The sequence below is a fragment of the Pleurodeles waltl genome, chromosome 6 (assembly GCF_031143425.1).
Source record: "Pleurodeles waltl isolate 20211129_DDA chromosome 6, aPleWal1.hap1.20221129, whole genome shotgun sequence".
Classification (NCBI taxonomy): Eukaryota; Metazoa; Chordata; class Amphibia; order Caudata; family Salamandridae; genus Pleurodeles; species Pleurodeles waltl.
This window is the reverse complement of record NC_090445.1, coordinates 1097688057-1097704637: the sequence shown is the minus strand read 5'-3', so window position 1 is coordinate 1097704637 and position 16581 is coordinate 1097688057.

Below are 16581 nucleotides of genomic sequence, written 5' to 3'. Positions count from 1 at the left end.
CCATCACCAGCACGCCTATCACCACACGCCCCTCACTGGCAGTCACCAATCCCACATCTATGCACACGTCCCTTGTTTCCTCTCCCTCTGTGTATTTGACCCCTCCTCCCAAAGTACACAAACGCAAACACACACACACCCAACAGCCATCCACCACACAACAGCATCCAGCTCATGCACCTGCAGCCAAACAAAGCAGACTGACACCTCCTACAACCACTCCCTCTTCCTCCACTCCCAAACCTTCACCCTCTTCCTGCCCCAATGTCCCTAAGACATTTTCCTAGCCAACATTGACCTCTTCCCTACCCCTGCCCCTGTCCTTCACCTCAGGCCAGATTGCCCAGAAACCAGCCCAGCCCCTCAGCCACCAAGTCCAAGTCTGCTGTGGTTTCTGCAGCTGTCAGAGGCTCTAAGGAGGCACCAATCAGAGCAGCCAGTGTGCTACCAACACCTGCCAAGACCAAGAAGGTTCTGCCACATGGCAAGGGCAAGAAGGGGACAGCATCCAGCAAGGAGAAGGAGCCACAACCACCCAGCAAGGCCACATCAAAGACTCCAGATGGCAGACCCAATGAGGCACCAACATCTGTCAATGGGCAGGAAGGGGCACAGAACACCAGCCAGAGCACTTCAGCTGTCTAAGGCTGCAGGTGAAGGCCTGGTGGCTACCAGCACAACCGCCAGCACCGCCACCTGTACCGCAGCCAGCACCACCACCTACACAGTCGCAAACACCGCCACTTGCACCGCCGCAAGTATCACCACTGCCAGCAGCAGCAGCCCCAGTGGGCAGCCATCTGAGGCTGCAGGGGAAGGGCTGGAGCCTCCCCCCACCACTGGCACCTGCACCACGGCCAGCACCACCACCTGCACTGCCGCAAGCACCGCCGCAAGCTCCGCCACCTGCACCGCTGCAAGTAGCACCACTACCAGCAGCAGCAGCCCCAGTGGGCAGCCGTTTGAGGCTGCAGGGGAAGGGCTGGAGCCTCCCTCCACCACTGCCAGCACCCCCACCAGCACCAGCACTACCACCACTGTGCAGCCGTAGCCGCCGGCAGATGAACTGTAGTCCTGCCTCCATGGAGTGTCATGCATCCTGCCCACTGCACATCACGTGGGTCTGACACCCAGGTGAGGGACTGTGACCTTGCACTCCCCAAGTTCTGCATCACTGGGCACAAAGCCCCCTCCAGAACCAGTGGAAGAAGGCATCCACTCACCCTATCCTTGGCAGGATGAAGCGCACTAGGCACAAAACCCCCTCCACAACCAGTGGAAGAAGGCATCCACTCAGCCCCTCCTTGTCAGGATGAAGCACACTGGGCACAAAGCCCCCTCCAGAACCAGTGGAAGAAGGCATTCACTTGAGAGACTGTGGCTTTGCACTCCCCAGGTCCAAGCAGTGCGCAAACCACCCACTTGAGAGACTGTGGCTTTGCACTCCCCAGGAGCAATCAGTGGGCAAACCACCCACTTGAGAGACAGTGGCTTTGCACTCCCCAGGTCCAAGCAGTGGGCAAACTACCCACTTGAGAGGATGTGGCTTTGCACTCCAAGGACCAATCAGTAGGCATGGAGTCCCCTCCAGGAGCAGTGGCGTTGTCCCATCTTCCGGCTGAGGTGCCCCACCATCCCCATCCCCCTGAGGTGCCTGTGTGTTTTCGACCTGATGCCCCTGCAGTGTTCTCTCGTTTTGAGGCAGGTCAAGTGTGGGCTTGGCCTATGTGTTTTGGCCCAGTGAGCCACATACAATTTTTGTGTGGACATTGTCCCACCTTTTGTATATATTGTATATATTGTACAGTCTGTTTTTGCATTCTACACATATTTCTAAGTATTTGTAATATTACACTTATTTGACTCCATTCCTTTTGTCCTTGCGTTATTCCTGAGGAGTAGGGGGTGAACATTTAATGTTGTTGCATGTGTTTGTGTTGGTGTTGGGGTGAGGGTAGGGGTGGGGGTGTTGCGTGTGTGTGTGTGTCAAATGTTTTTTTCCTCCCCCCTCACTTATGTGCTAGGTGCAGTACTCACCGTGGTCGTCGTCGCCGGCGTTGGTGCTCCTGGTATATGAGCAGATACACCAGCATGGGGAAGACCTGCAGCTCGGGCTCCATGGCGTCCTGGCTCTTCCTTGAGTGTAGAGAGGTGAGTGGTTTCCCTTCAGAGTACTGTTTCTGCTGTGCTTTTGATGAAGTTGGTACCGCCCCGGAAAAGTTGGCGGATGGGCGGGTTGTAATGGAGAGCGCGGTACATTGTCTTCTGCCTGGCTGTTGCCAGTTACCGCCGTGGTGTTTGTTGCTACCGCCGTGGCGGTCGGAGTGTTAAAGTGGCTGTATGTGTTGGCGGTTTCCGCTGTGGTCATGATTCCATTTTTTTTAACGCTGCCTGTTGGCAGTGTTACCGCTGCTTTAACACCGACCACCAGGGTTGTAATGAGGGCCAAAGTCTCTTAGAATAACCTCCCTGCTTGGTAAATACTTAATTGCAGTTTGATTAGTCTAGGCACAGAAGAGTACCATTTTGTTGTCATTATTTTTTAACTTACCTCAGGTCCTCCAATGGACATAGCATTTAGGTAAAGTTCCCATACGTGCATGAGCATTGGCTTCGGCATACAAATCAGATTTAATACTACACTGCTTGTAAATATATTCCACTGATTTTTTATATTGCTACTTATTTTATAGGATTGTGGTGTATACAAAACAATTGTATCTCCCATTTTTTATTTCAGTTTCAGAATATAACGGCATCTGAGATTAACTCAAGGTTGAAATCTATCACTTTTGTTTCTTTTCTAAATGATGCACCAAGTCTGACAGGCACCGAGACATGGGTCCATGGCTCATTGTACATTGGACTCAAAATGCACGTGGCTGAGAAGGCCCAAATATGCTGGATTCAGGATGCAATTTTCTGGAGGGACCAGGCCAGGCAGACCAGACCGGATTATTCCTATTGCAGGCAGTCAAAGTCTGATTTACCTATGGCTGGTCTCTGTCGAGAATGGGCTACACTACGTAAGGCTAGAATGCAGTAGTTACCAGCAGCTGAGATTAATTCAAGCACTCCACCCATCACTTTTTGCTTTACTAGGATAAATGAAAGAGGACAAGAGCACCTGTAAAAACAAGCATTAGCAAAGCCAGTAGATCTCGGTGTTAGCCTTTCGGCTTTGTTAAAGCTTGTTTTGTTTTATCATGGTAATTTTATTGTTAAGAAAAGTGCAGGGTCCTCAGTAATCTAAAACGAAAACGTGGGCTAAAATTGAAAATATTTTGGTTCTCAAAAAGCATACATTGCCATAGTACTCCCTGGTACATACAAGAGCTTCTCAGTGTGTGGATACGCCCCTTGTAAAATAACCAAATGTCCTCACTCACAGTGAAGTTAGCCAATTGCTGAAGTGGGCTGAACTATTCCTCATGATTTATATGCTACAGAGATCGGAAATAAGATGTGAATAACACAATAACAGACCAATGGATGATGAGAGCTGGTTGAAAGCCTCTCTAAGTATATTATACATATCTTTTTTGTAAAACCCAAAGGGCTTGGGTAACACCAGCCAATAAACAGAACAAGTCCATCTTGGCTTGGTGGCCAGATGCCAAACCACCACATTCAGCCATCCCATGATGCCACTTGTCCTTAAAAAAATAAAAGAAGTGCAGTGAACAATGGCATGTGAAAGAAAGGTATGAGAGGATGAGATGCGGGATATGGCAAGGACGAAAAAACACATTGGGTGGTGATTTGTCTGTGGGAAGTCCTGTGCATTTTGTATGCATCAATGAATTTGCCACTGAGGAGAGGCCTAGAGCTGTCAATCTGTTGCCCAAACAATAATGAATGTTGGCACGTTTATGGTTGTAAAATAATCTGCCAACCTTCTTTTTGGGTCTGCAAACTCACAGGCATTCTAATGAATCACATTTAATGTTAGGTTTAAAAAGATGACCAGATCCCAAATCAATCAAAACTAACGGTACAGATAAATGTCAATTTGCTAAATCATGATTTTTTCATTTTGCTAATACTTGCAACCCCTTGAACAAATTTATAAGCGAAAATTTTTTTTTTCTGATCCATTAATTATCTTCTTCCCAAGTATGATATAAGTCTGTGAAGGCAAGTTTGCTGATATGGGAGAAAATAATTAACATAGTGATACCAGACACAAGCCTCCAACATCGATGCTCTTCTTACCATTTGTCCTTCTGACCAGTCTGTGCCACGTTTGGAAGAATGGAGCAGATCTGGATGGTTCACACCTCTGCCCAGATTCGGCGCCAATTATGTGAATGGGTCAAAAAAGGTGTTAGTGAACTTAAGCAGCTTTCTTATCAGCCAATTACCTGAACCATAACCATTGAAGCTCTATCACACCTCTGTTTTATACATGTGTTATAGATGTCTGTGTATAGATATCAGCCACAGCCCATCCTTTGGGGCTGAGGGGACACACACTCTCGCCTATAGACTCTCAAGAAGACTGTCTGTTAGACTGAGCAAAGGTCATCTTGACAGACACTCTTCATTTTCAGATCAGGCAGCCAGGAGTTAGACATGCAGTATTTGCGCAGAGTCTTGGCTGCATGAGCTGAACTTTGATGTGCTGAGAAGGTCACAGCTCCTGTGGGCATGACCTCATCAGCTCCGCAAAGGTCCTTGCCCTTGGTGATGAGCAGTAGTGTCACTCATTTCCTCTGACCTAGACGCTTCAATTTTAAGTCCTGAAGTGACCAGGGCGAGTGTCAATCAGTGATACCTCGTCACAGAGCGGGCTGGCGTCAGCAGTTTCCATGACCCCATCCCACTCTGTGACAAGGCTGGGACTGCCACCTTCCCTCATTGGCTGGGGAGGGTGGCAGTCCCAACCCTCCTGGGACCTCCGAGACTTTGGACTGCTGCCTTTCCTCACTGGCTGAACTAAGGTCAACCAATGAGGTAAGGCAGCAGGTCCAACCCTCCTAGGACTGCTGAGGCTGAGCTGCAGGTAAGTGTGCATGTGTGTTTTTCGAATGTATGTTTGAATATGTGGTAATGAGTGCTGTGAATGGATGTGTGTGTGTGTGTGTGCGAGTGAATGAATGAGTGTGCATCTGTGCGTGTGTGACCCATCTGCCTCCCTCCTAATATATGTGTGTATATCTAGGTATGCGTGTGTTTACTATGAAATTCCGATGTACATCATGTTGTGAGAAAACTTATCATTTATAACGTGTAAGTTCCATGCAACTTTAAATAATTAACTAAACCTTAGACAGAGAGCTTATGCACTTTAGCACTGGTTAGCAGTGGTAAAGTGTCCAGAGTCCTAAAGCCAATAAACACAGGTCAGAAAAAATAGGAGGAGGGAGGCAGAACATTTGGGGATAACACTGCATAAAAGGGCAGGTCAAACAAACAAACTTAGGAGAAGATATACGAGAAGTACAGACTCAGTAGTGAAGTCATTATGGAATTAACTGCTGAGTCACAACCTCAGCTACAGACCCCAACAGTTAGAAGCAATGCAATCCCATAACATGTGCAGGTATTGTGTTGTCTACACATTTTGGCTTCAGGCAGTCACCTGAGAGTCATAGCAATGGCAGGAGGAGTGTCACAAAGTCCGTTTTCCAGGTTTTGTCACAGGTTTCTATACTTCATGGTTAGCAAAGTTAACAAATACATATGTTTACCAAATATGCCCAGTATTTGCAACAGACTAAAGTAATGTTTTACAGGTAGCACAGTCTCCTGATGTGATTGGGTGTGTTGACGACACACATATTGCCATATGCCCCTCCTCAGCGCTTAGAGACCCTCACGGGTGAGTAGTGTGCTTTACAAATCCCCTGATTGATTGATTGGTTGTGCAAATGAATTCATTGATAGAAATATGAAAAGCACCCATTCGCACAATGTACAGGTAGTGTGTGATGCCTCATGCACCATAACTGACCTTATATGCATATTCCCAGGCAGCACTCATGACACTTTCATGTTCTGTCACAGTGAAATACATAACCGACTGTCTCAGTGTGAATTTGCGATAACTTATTACTTGGCAAAAGAATTGCTTTGTTAATGCTTACAGCGGCCAGAACTATTTGTCTAATGTGACCTAATTTTTTATCCTTCTCCTGCTATTTAAGAAGACAGTGCATTTGCCTTGGGTCCTTGGACATTCACACCATGCTTGAATCCACAAACCAGAAGTGAAAGGTAGTACAACAGAGCACATAAGAAAACATGGTCCATCATCAAACGGACCTTTGGCATAATGAAGTACAGCTTCCACTGCCTCCACAAAATTCCTGGAGTACTACTTTACAGACCTGGGTCACCTAATTTGGATGGGTGGAGTTTTCACTGTCCCTCTCTGCCAGGAAAACCCTGGAGGTAAGGGGCATTGAAAGCTTCTAAATTCTCCCCTCGACATGGGAGAGGATTCCTATGGTGAAGGGAGCATTTTATTTTTTATTTTCACAATCTGGATTTTCTGTTTGAAAATAACAAAGAAAACAGATTGGTGCAGAGCTCCATCATGTTGGTGGAGTCATGCACCAAACTGTAAACAGTATTGACAGGAACCGCTGCCAAAGCAGTTCCTGACTATGCTTTAGAAATGACTGCCAACTTGGCAGTCATTTCCAAATTTAGTGGGCGGAACAGTCTCAACACGGCAGATGTTAAGTCCTCCTCTAGGCCAACAGAGATCACTTAACAGCAAAAAAAACAGGCCCTTCGACTAGTCATGCATTGTGGCTTGGTCAGGAGCAAGCTGTTTATCAACAAGATATTGTATACATGCTCGGGATGGGTCACAAACACTAATAAGGATTAATCAGTGCAAAGAAGTTGAGTAGGTGGTGCCACAGTAGCAACTTCCAGAAACAACAGCTTGGAATTGGAGTGACTGGCGATGGCTGTTAAGTGAATACTGACATAATGCTTGTTAAGCCAATGCATGCCTCATGCTTTGCCCACGTTTTCCATAATATAGTGACACAATTTGTCAGCCACTGCATGTCTGTCAATAAATCTCTTGCGTGGTCCCAAAACTGCTCTACTATGACATACCACATCACAAAAACCTAAGCTGTCAAATAAGATCACCTATGTTCAACATTACATATGCTTAGCCACCTATATCTGTAATGCCATGTGCTATACAAGTAGGCAAACCTGGACTTTGGAGAAGACCTTCTAGTAGAAATAGGGCTGTGTTAGACAAAATGCTGTGCCACTTAGGCTCAGATATGAGGTGGGTGGATATATGTGCAGGAATACCATTTCACTGGCAATAACATATGCTGGCCAGTATCCTTGCACATGAATCCGTCTAACATAAATATTTTCCCCAGAATGGGGAATTAAATGTGGGCCCATCATTATCAGGTCTGAATCCAGAGGTGTCCCTTACATTGAAGACAAACCCACTTTGAATTACCACATAGTGGTAAATTGGAGTGGGGGTAAGGCAGTGACGCTAGAAAGAAAAGCAGAGGTGGTGTGTTAGCAGAAGGGAACATTCTGTGATGCTCTGTGTCATGGACAGGTGTCAGGTGGGTGAAAGGGGCGCAGGCATGGGTGCATTTGCAACCAAACCCTAAAGTAAAATGACTTTTCCTAATTTGTGATTTCCTATTAGGAAATTACAATTTAGCGATTTCCTAAATTGTGATTTCCTAATTGTTATAGCGAATCTGTAGAAATCGCTATTAGAGGATTACATTCCTACGTGTATTTCATTTTGTGATTCCTTAATAGCAATTTCCAGAAATTCACTATTTCGAAATCGCAAAGCCAAACTTTCATACAATACGGCCCTTAGGGATGGCCCAGTACATGATGGAGAGAAGAGAAAAGAGTGTGGGTTGAAGTGTGAGCTATGGTGGAGGATCATATCAAACTGATAGGGAAAAGCTACCACCCATGTTACATACCTGTGGAGGAATATGAAATGCAAAAGTAGAGAATAGATGAAATGCTATGGCCATTTAGTGTAACTGATCAGCAGTCTACTTGGGGTCGCTAGCACTGTGGGATGAAAGCAGATGAGATCGGATCGCTTGGTGAACTGACAATCTTTTCCCAGTTCCATCCAGTTGCTTCCGGTTCGACTAATGTACCAATCTAGAGAAACACTACTTATGATAGCAAAGGACATTAGTGCTTAGTAAGTGTCTGAAGGAGAGCCAATCTGCCCTTTCCTTTAAAGCCCTGCTCTTTCATTGGTAGAGGTGTGCATCATGGCAGCAGCTAGATGTTGAATCCACCATCTTGAACTTAGTTAATTGATTTAGGGAAAATGCAGGCCTTTAATCATATTACTGAGGACATCGTTAGGTGGCCCTCTGGATCCCTTAACATGTCCTTTTAGGGTTGAGCCTGCAATAGCATGCACTAGCTCATGCATCTCATTTATGAGACACTGTTGTTAAAAAAAGGTCTTGAAACCCGCCAATTCCTTACCATATGGTGGCTTGTATGGCACTATTAATGACAGTCTTGTAATTGGTCACTGCATGCCTAGCATCATTTCCATCCCTTTCCGTGGAGCTGGAACCAAACACTGACTAATTCAACTTAATCAGTGCCCATCCACTGCTCCCAACCAGATTGAGGTACTATTTTGTTCTTTTTAACTTCTAGTGCTTTTCAAACAGAAGGTGTATGACTGGCAAATACATGCCCAGCAGGACACACAAAAATGTAAAGTTTTATTTTCTACAGTCAACTTTCTTTTATTTTGCAAAGTCTTCTTTTCTCACTTTGCACTCATATTGTGTTTTGTTTTTTGCACCCAACTCCAGTCCACCCATCTTCATCCAATCCACTCCAATCCACCACACTCCAGTCCTCACAAACCACACAAATTCAATTCACTCCAATCCATCACACTCCAATCCTCCCAACCCACCCCAATCCAATCCACCCCAATGCAATTCAGTTCACCTCCCTCACCCTATATCAATCCACCACAATGCAACCCAGCCCACCCCACCCCACTCCACTCTAGTCCCATCCACCCCACTCAGTCCAATCCTCCCCAATCCAATCTTCCCCACACCAATTCAATACACTCCAATCTAGCTCTAGCACAATCCACTCTACTACAATCCATCCCACTCTAATCCAACCCAATCCAACCCACCCCACTCCAATCCAATCCAACCCTATTCAACACATTCCAGTCCAACCCAATCCACAAAAACTCCAATCCAATCCACCTATCCCACTCCAATTCATTCCACTCCAATCCAATCCAATCCACCTTAATCCATCCCACTCCAGTACAATCCACCCAACTCCAAGCCAGTCAAGTTCAGCTTAATCCACCCCAATCAATCCAATCCACTCCAAAGAAACTTAATCAGCCATCGCCAGTCCAACCCAACCCAACCCACCCACTCCAATCCAATCCACCCCACACCAAGCTAATTCACCCCACTCCACCTCACTCCAATCCAACCCACTCCAGTCCAATCCACCCCACTCCAACCCAATACAGTCCACTCTACCACAATCCACCCTACTCAAATCCAGTGCACTCCAACACAGTCCACCCCTATCCAGTCCAATACTGTCTAGTCAAATCTACTCCACTCCAATCCATTTTACTCTACCACACTCCATAAAATACACCCAATTCCAGTTCAATCAAATCCAATCCAATCCATCCACTCAACTCCAATCCAATCCAATACACCCTGATGCAATCCATCTCACTCCAATCCACTCCACCCCATCCCAATCCAATCCACCCCAATCCAATCCAATCCAATCCACTCCACTCCACCCCAATCCAATCCACCCTAATTGAATCCACCCCAGCACACTCCAATCAACCCACCCCAATCCTATCCACTCCACTCCACCCCATTCCAATCCACAGAGTTGTTAATTTGTAAATACAAACGTGCCGGTGCCCAAAGCTCTCCTATGAAAAGCACAGCTGCTGCATTTAAATGTGCAAGCAAACAACACTGAGGTAACGTAATCCTAAAGCCATCTTGAGTCTCTTTAATCCATTTACAGCCACTCTCTGCCCCTTCAGATCACTCTTGTAGCTTTCTCCTTCCTCCCTTCGTGATTCTTTTCCGTCTTTCCTTGCTTCGTCATTCCCATATATGTCTTTTGCTTGCAGTAATTACTTGATGCAGAGAAATAAGTGCTGGCCCGTCAAAAATATGTGCCGGTGTCTCCCACTGCCAACCACTGGCTCAAATTAAGCACTCAATCTACCCCACCCCAATCCAGTCTACCTCACTCCAATCCACCGCACTTCAATTCAATCCACCCAATCCAAACCACCCCACTCAATCCAATCCACCTCACTTCAATCCAATACAGTTCAACCCAATCAACTCCTCTCCATCCCACACTATTCCAGTCCGCTCCACTTCAATTCAGCCCTCTTGAATCCAATCCACCACACCCAGTCCTACACTCCAATCTACCCTCTCCAATCCAGAGCACCCCACTTCAAACCGTCCAACTCCAATCCAATCCATTCCAAGCCACCCAATGTAATCCACCCCAGTCAATCCAATTCACCCTATTCCAATCCAATCCACAACACCTCAATGCAATCCACCTCACTCCAATCTACAACAACGCACCCCAAGCTAATACACCCCTCCCCAATCCCATCAAATCCACCCCACCCTACTCCAATTCACCCACCCACTTCAATCCGCCCCACTCCAATCTAATCCATCCATTACACCCGCACCAATCCAATCCATCCTACCCCATCTCAGTCCACCCTATCCAGTCAACCGACTCCAATACATCCCACTTCAATCCACCTCACTCCAACCCACCCCACTCCAATCCAATCCATGCACTTTACTCCAATCCACCCCACTGCACTCAATTCACCCCACTCTACCATACATCAATCCCCTCACCCCAGTTCAATCCACTCCATCCAATCCAAGCTACCCTACCAAAGTATGATCCACCCAACTCCAATCCAATCCATCCTACCTACCCCACTCCAATTCCACACCACTCCAATACATTTCACCCCAATCCAGTCAATCCATCTCACTCTAATCCAATCCACCCCACTCCAATCTGATCCAATCCACCCCACTCCAATCCAATCTACCCAAGCCAATCCAATCTACTCGAACCCAGTCCACCGCTTTCCAATCCAATCTACCCACTCCAATCCACCTAACTTCGATCCAATCCATCCACCCCACTCTAGTATGATCCAATCCACCACAATCCAACCTACTCCAATCCAATCCAATCTACTCCAATTCAATCTAATCCACCCCACTGAACTCCACCCCACCACAATCCACCCCTTCTATGTAGTCCACCCCAATCCATTCCACACCACCCCAATCCAATTTGCCTACTCCAATCCAATCCGTCCACCCAATCCAATCTAATCCACCCCAATCCAATCCACCTCTCCCAACTTCAATCCACCCCACTCCAATCTAATCCACCCCATCCAGTCTCCCTTCTCCAATCCACTCCACTCCACTCAGTCCACCCAACTGTACCCCAACGCAATCCAGCCCACTCTATTCCAATCCACTTCACCCCACTACCTCTATCCACTGCAACCCTCCTCCCTATTCCACCCCACTCCACCCCACTCTGCACCACTTCACTCTACAACACTCCCTGCCACTGAACTACTGAACTCTACCCCCTCTACTCTATGACACTCTACTCCCCCAACTGCACTTTAGGACACTCTACTTCAACAAATCTACACTATAGTAACTCTACTCCCCAACTCCACTGTACAACACTCCACACCACAAAGTTTCAGCCATGTTGAACGGCAGCCACACTGGTGTACAGCATGGAAAAACACATTGCCAAAGCTAACATCTCTTGTATAGGTGAGACACATTGGCTTTGCCGGTGCTTGTTTATTTAAGGTCTCCTCATTCTGTGGGAAGAGTGAAAAAATAATTCCTAAAGTGGAGCCCACCCAAGCCTCTAAAGCAGAGAGTGCAGTGGGTGTAACTGGAGCTACTGAACCATTCCTGGAGTGAGGTAAAAGAGCCACAAGAGAGAAGATATCTGTTGAGATGGTGAACCTCTACTGCCCTCCAAGCACAGGGGTGACCGGGTATCTTACTGAATGACCAATAGAGGTTCAGCAGTTCAACGAGTGAAAAGCAGTTTCTGAAATATTCCTCATCAAATCAAGTGTTGAGTGCTGCTAATTGCTACACCGGTAGCCTTCTTAATAAAGGTAATTACGTTTACAATAAGCTTGTGGCTATTTTTCCTCTCATCATTTCTTCATTTTACTCTCCTTCTGTTGGTAAAAGTTTGTGCAAAGAAAAATAGAAATTGCAGATTTTCGAGGGGATTGTGTTTACATAAAATTAGTAGGTGATCTGCATAGTAATGTGTCTCTGGCGCTGTGTTTTAGAATGTTTTATCTATTTAACAGCATCTGTTGGCTCAGTGGATAAATGGATCCACTGCAGGAATCTGTATTTACCTTGATGGTCACAACTTTTAATCCCACAATGTCCACTCAGACTTTAATCATTCCATTGCTGATAAATTTGGTTGGGTAACAATCAACATATGTTATGCTGCACCTAGATGCCCTAACAGTTTACAATGTGTTTTGTAAGTACATGTAACACCATGCTATTTCAGAAGAAATAAAATAAAAATAGATCATTGGTGAAAAGGAGTACCATCATACTATGGGCAGAAATTTAGAACAGCCTGCCAACTTTTCTGAGAATACAGCTATCTTTGACTGAACATGGTAGGGATCCATAGATAAATTCCTTTATGCAGTAAGGTAGTTCTTGACTTATTGGACTGTACAGGGGTTGGAATGCCGAAGCAGTTAGAGCCCTTTATAAATTCATAGACCACAGACCATGGGTTTGGAAATGATCCACATTTTGGTGCATTAAATATACAAGAGGATTTCATGAAAAAATGTCTGAAGAAGTGATGTTGCTGTGGTATGGCATTTTGTACAGAGGCCATCCTAAGTTGCGGACACTGAAAACAAATAAGAGAGATGAAGAATGGGAAGCATAGGGAAGCATGTTTATATTTTGTGACGACTGACAACAGATGAACAATCTCACTTCTAAACTATACATGGTTCATACACTCTAGGTCAATATATATGTAAGACTGTAAACCAATAAAGACTGAGCAATAAGACATTGCCACCTAGGTCTCTTATACCAAATATGGTCTGATCCACCCCAGGCTTGCCTATAATCCAGTACCCTTATTTGCCCACAGAATCTAACCAATCTACCTAACTGGGCAGACATAGAAGGACTTTTGGAAGAGATCTGTAGCTCAGTGCCGGCTACCAGAGGTCTCTAAATCAGCCATTTTCTGCAGTTCCTGGCAAATGAAGTTACTATGATCACTTCAGAACAATATCTAAAAACATTCACAGAAAGGATGACCATAATGTAGTCTATCCAGGAACATATTTGGCCCTCTCCCCTCCAACCGATGCCTGCCCAAGCCCATAAGACCTCAGTGATTTATGGCAACCATCAAGTTGGACTGTAAAGTACAAGAACACCATAAAGCGTCCTCCAGATCCAATTAAGGATGCCATCATACTACTAACTATAAACTGTGTATGTCTCTTGCACCTCTTCACCTATCATATACCTAAACCCTGCATCCCATAGCACTATAACCACACCTCAGTGGTCATCCACAGGACATGGAAACACTTTCCACATAGGATCAAAACAAGGACAATACACTTCACACCACACACCCTACTCAGCATAGCATGTGTGGACATTTCAGACCTTATTTTATTTTATATTATTATGATAAGGTGTCACGTATTGGGTAAATCATCTATTACCCAAAGAGGTTGACTCGGATCTTTGGACTCAGACAGGAGTGAGAGAACATCCAATCAAATACTGTCAACCAATAAACATCAAATATATCAACACATAATCAAAATATTCAATTTTAGAATCAGTATTTTAAACACACCATGACCTGTGTGGCCATGAATCACCACACCAATTTAGTAAAGTTTAATGATTTATTGCCCTTTAGATTAACAATGCTAAGATCATGTAAATCACCAATGATAGAAACACAAAACGTTCACAGGCTGTCCTAAACATCTAAAGAATCTCAATCTAATCAAAGTATTTATCATTAGACACTCCAAAAGAACAATTCAAAATAACAATAGAATTAAGTGAAAATTTGAAACAGCATACATTTAGTTTGTGTAGTTGAATTAATTAAAATAAATTAATATACAGCCAAATTTAGACATTTGGCCAGGAACCCCTATCAATTACTCTAATAGGAAATCATGTGTGGGCTTCATGCGAATATTAAAACAAGACAAAAATTAATTTGGAAAACATCTAGCTATAGCGCTAATCAAAATAAGCAATTGGATTTTCTAAAGGAGGAAAACAGAAAAAACCTGCAAGAAAGACAAATGCACATTGGTTATACCTCTCCTAAATGGATCAGCAATCAGTTGTGTCTTCATCAGCAGAGCTCAGAAACATCAGGTCCTCATTAGCCGGCATCAGAACATGAAGGGGAAACAGTTCAGTAATGATGGGGCCTAATATATCTGAACTAATAGAATCATAGGCAAAGACAGAAACACGTCTTAAAAAAACTGAAGCTAAATGGAATCTGACATACATCACCTAAAACTTGCTATATTAAAGTCCCAAAAAGTTACGAGCTAAGCCTCGATTTGACAAGACTATGAGAAGGTTTAGTGTGCAGCCAATAAAACATCATCTGCGCTTCAGATGTAGCTCTTCTTCATAGAGAGAAATTCGGATTTCTCAGGTCAGCCGCTTCTGTGATTAAATACAATTTTAAAATGCATAATGAAATTAGATGTAACAACTATTAACTCCAGCAAAATACACAATATGACACATGAGCACCACAGTGCAAGTCACACAGGTTGTTGAGGGAACATTATTTTGAAAAGTTAGCACAACATTTAAACATCCTGTTTCTGGAAAATGACTAAAAGGTGAGGCCTTTTCACTAATGCTAAACATGGAGAATTAAACATTTCACAATATTTTAAACCATTAACCTTTTAGTACATATTAATAATCATCTTTTGTCATTACATTTAATTATGATTAATCAAAATAGATTTCATTAGATATTATTATTTCATGTCCAACTTCATTGTGGCTGAAACCAGGGCAATCACATTTCAGAGCACACATTTATGTTTTTTAAAAACGTTTTTCTGTTAGGCCTTAATATAGTTTATTACATACTACATTGTAGCGATTCATTTTGATTAATAATCTTTGCTCTCTAAGACATGCTACATGTTCTGGCTTGTGCTTCCTTGTCCCGTTTAGGAATATAAACTTTTCATTAAAATGTGTAAGTAAAATGCCCGTGTACACTGCTATCCCCTGCAATGAGCCCTACCTTCTCTTCTCCTCGTCCCGTGGGGCAAGTAAACGAAGGTCGCCCACAGGAGTCCGAGGCATTATCTGGCCTGTGTAGCTCATAACACATATATGCACACTTTTTTATTTGGGTTATGCAAATATATTTTTTTCATTTCCTACACCGGTTCTTCTTCTTCCCTGGAGACTGGAAGACAGTGAAGCTTACAACACCTGCATGTACACCTATTTATTTGGTTTATGCAAATATATATTTCTTCATTTCCTACACCGGTTCTTCCTCTCCCCGGGAGACTAGAACTCCCCCTACCCCAACCATCATCAACACACCCGTCAGATCCTAATAAAACAGCCAAGGCCTTTCTCCTTTATCAGTCATGTCATCACATTGATCTGATAACTGCTGAGACCTGTCGCCAGCCTCGCGCTGACCCGGAGTCCCAGGGGGATTGTGGATAGAGGAGAGAAACGAAATTGGAAGTGACTTCACAACACGAGGCGACGAGGATTGCTTCTGAGTGCAGCTCCCCTTCAGAGGACAGGCGAGAAAAGTCTTCGTGGCTTGTCTTTTATAGCCTGTAGAATTGAAAATCATGCACAAGTAAAAGGAACGAGCTGGGTTACCGCACAAAAGCTGCCCCGAGATAGGGAAACAATCCCTTTCTTTGTCGGATCTGAGGTAACTCAGTGTGGATTAAAGGTGCCACATTGAGACGACTGGAGCTGAAGCATCATTTCACAGATTGCACAAACTGATGTAACTTGAAAACATATGGGCTGCGCGATGCCAAAGAATGCTTTCTCAATAACTGAGGCATGCCTGTTCCTCAACTACAGACGCAACGCCAGTCACTACTACAACCCTACCGCTCATCCAAGGACACTATCACCGCAAACGGCTAAACTGAAGATCTAGGGTTACATGCGACACCACTGTAGCACTTGACGTCATGTCAGGTCAATGGTCACTGCCTACATGCAATTCATCTGTGACGTCAACTCACTTTAATCACTTCCTAAAAGACAAATTCCGATTGTCTGGAAGTACCACAAATGCCTATATCGACTGCACAAACACCCTCTCCTTCGGTCTGTTGAAATAAAGATCACCTGCCTCCTCCAAGTTCTTCACAGCGATGCAGCCAAACCAGAAAGGGGAAAA